The sequence below is a fragment of the Suncus etruscus genome, chromosome 12 (genome assembly GCF_024139225.1).
Source record: "Suncus etruscus isolate mSunEtr1 chromosome 12, mSunEtr1.pri.cur, whole genome shotgun sequence".
Lineage (NCBI taxonomy): Eukaryota > Metazoa > Chordata > Mammalia > Eulipotyphla > Soricidae > Suncus > Suncus etruscus.
In genome coordinates, this window is record NC_064859.1 from 25431863 (window position 1) to 25435184 (window position 3322).

Here is a 3322-nt window from a genome sequence, read left to right on the forward strand (position 1 = left end):
CTTCCAAAAATATTTAAAAATGGCCTAGCTTTTTATGCACTGTTTGAAATTATTTTCACCTTGTTTAAAAGCAAAACAATTTAAACATTTCTAGTTAAAAATGCTATCTTTCTTTAAGTTTCAAGTATAATAGCTTACACGTTTTCACTAACAGAAAAAAATTATAATGGTAAGAATTAGTAAAAGAGGGGCCGGAGAGATAGCATGGCGTTTACCTTACATGCAGAAGGTCAGTGGTTCGAATCCCAGCATCCCATATGGTCTCCCAAGCCCGCCAGGAATAATTTCTGAGCATAAAGTCAGGAGTAACTCCTGAGCACTGCTGGGTGTGACCCAAAAACAAAAACAAACAAACAAAAAAAGAATTAGTAAAAGAAAAAAACAAGTTTCTGCATCAAAAAATGCAGTGGAGGGGCCGGGCGGTGGCGCTAAAGGTAAGGTGCCTGCCTTACCTGCGCTAGCCTAGGACGGACGGTGGTTCGATCCCCCGGCATCCCATATGGTCCCCCAAGCCAGGAGTGACTTCTGAGCGCATAGCCAGGAGTAACCCCTGAGCGTCACCGGGTGTGGCCCAAAAACAAAAAACAAAACAAAAAAAAATGCAGTGGTTTAAATGAGGTTGTCAAGAACATTCTAGGCCCAAGTATAGTGAAGAGAAGGAAAGAAACTGAAAGAAGAGGAAGACAAATATGAAATGACAGGGTACAGGGGCCAAGGTGCATTGGAGGTGTTAAGAAAGGACAGAAGCCCAAAAACAAAACAAACAAACAAAAAAAAAACCAATGAAAACAAACACCTTACCCAGGTACTGGAGTGGCAGCGCAAGTGGTAGGGTACTTGCCTTGCACACACTAACCTAAGATGGACAGCGGTTCGATCCCCTGGTGTCCCAATTGGTCCCCCAAGCCAGGAGCGATTTATGAGCTCTTAGCCAGGAGTAATCCCTGACCACTGGGTGTGGCCCAAAATTCAAAACAAAAAACAAAAACAAAAAAACCCCCCTAAATATCCAGGCCACAGATTCAACAATGAAATCTTGAGGTTGACACTGGTGGTAGGTTTGGTCCTGCAACATTGTATGTCTAAAACCCAACATTAGGGGCCGGAGAGAGAGCATGGAGGTGCCTTTCAAAGCTAGGTAGATTAATCTGTCTCAGAGTGTTTGCTTTGCTTGCAGAAGGATGGTGGTTTGAATCCCAGTATCCCATATAGTCCCCTGAGCCTGCCAGGAGCGATTTCTGAGTGTAGAGCCAGGAGTAACTCCTGAGCACTGCTGGGTGTGACCCAAAAACAAAAATAAATAAAACCCAACATTGAATAAATTTGTAAATCATAATGGTTTGAATAAAAAAAATTTAAAAATTACGTTTCAAGGCCAGAGAGAGTTTATTGGGTTGAGTGCATGCTTTGCATGGTGAAAACTGGACCAAGTTCAGTCTCTGCACTGCACAGTTCCCTGAGCACAGATAGGTAATAGCCAGGTAATAACCTCTGACCAGTTCCAAATCTGGCCCCCCAAAACATAAAAGAAACAAATTCTAGAATGCAGAGACAGCATGCTAAATTGAGAAAAACTATCTCAGCATGCTCAGGCTTTACCTTATGAAACAAAATCTGGGAAAATAGATGAAAGACTGTTTTGGTTCTTTTTCCACTTCCTCCATGAGGGATTTTGCCTTTTTAGAGAACCCATATGGCAAATAAGACTTCTCCCTCATTTTTTTGTATCATATCTGAGGTAACAGTTTATAGACAACATCAGAAAAATGAATAGTGGGATCAGACCACGATGGCACAGTGGTAGGGTGTTGGGCTGACCCAGGACAGACCTAAGAGAATTAAGAGTGTTCCTCTTAATTCTCAGTTGTGAAGTGCCTTTTGAAGCTAGGCAGATAAACCTGTTTCAGGAAAAGATTTATAATGAAGTGACACCAGCCACTGGCAAATTACCCCATTTCTCTTTGCCAGTTTCTCAGGAAGACTTGTGGGATTGTGGGGGGCTCTGCTCTCAATCCTTTTTTTTTTGTGCTTTGTACACTGAATGAAGACAGATGTTCAATGCCATGACAGTCATCTTGTAATTCTGATGAAAAGCCTGTCCACTGTGTGGCAGAGGAGAAGGGGAAAAAAGGCCTGGATCCTTTTAGACATTATTAGCCTTTGAACAGGCTCAGGAATAACCCATATCCTGAGGATACTGTTTCAGAAAAGGTTTCCCTGTTTCCACCTGGCAACGGTCAGTTATTCTGACAACAGTCAGTTATTCCGTCATCTTAGGGAGTGCCTTATTAAATTGCCTTCTGACAACCAACAAAGAACCTAGTAAATTGTAGAGGACTGGGTAAATAGTTTGGTTATGTTTTTATATGTGGTAAACAGTACCAAATACCAATTAAATTATTTTGGAGTTTGGGGACCACACTTGTTGGTGTTTGGGGGTTTCTCCATTTCTGATCAGGGTTTTGATCTACGTGAAGCTTGGGACACCCGTGCGGTGCTAGGAATGGAAATTGTATCTGCCACATGCAAAGCCTTAACCACTATACTTGGAGTTTAGCACACTAAATGCCAATTTAAAAACAAAAACTAGGGGCTGGAGCGGTGGTGCTAGAGGTAAGATGTCTGCCTTGCAAGCACTAGCCTAGGACACGGTTCGATCCCCCCCGGCACCCCATATGGCCCCCCAAGCCAGGAGCGATTTCTGAGTGCAAAGCTAGGAGTAACCCCTGAGTGTCACTGGTGTGGCCCCACCCCACCCCCAAATAAAAACAAACATTTGAAAATTAATTGAGGAACCCAAGACATAGTACAGCAGGTAAAGTTTGCCTTACATGACACTGATCGGCTTTGATTCCTGGCACCCCATCAGGTCCCCCTGACCACTGCCTGGAATCATCCCTGAGCATAGAGCCAGGAGTAAGTCCTGAACACAGCTAGGTGTGGCTCCAAAACCAAAATAAATAAAAATTAATTGAACCATTTAGTAGGTATAGTTTAATAGTTAATATTATTTAAATTCTGATTATTTAAATCCTATTAAACTTTCTCTTCTACAGTTCCAAAGAAAGGAAAAGATCGTTCACATTTAGTTGAGTTTAGCAGAACCAAAAAATATTAAACCTCAAAATGTATAACATTTTTTAATGTATAGCATTTTAACATGAAATAGACTTGAAAACACTTTAAAAATATGGGACATTTTAATTGGTATTTGACACTAAGATAATTGAGAGTAAGCTGAGACTCAGAGGAAATTTTTCAAAGCAAAATTAGGATGAAACTGTACTGGATGATGAGGAACAAAATACATAAACTAGCAAAC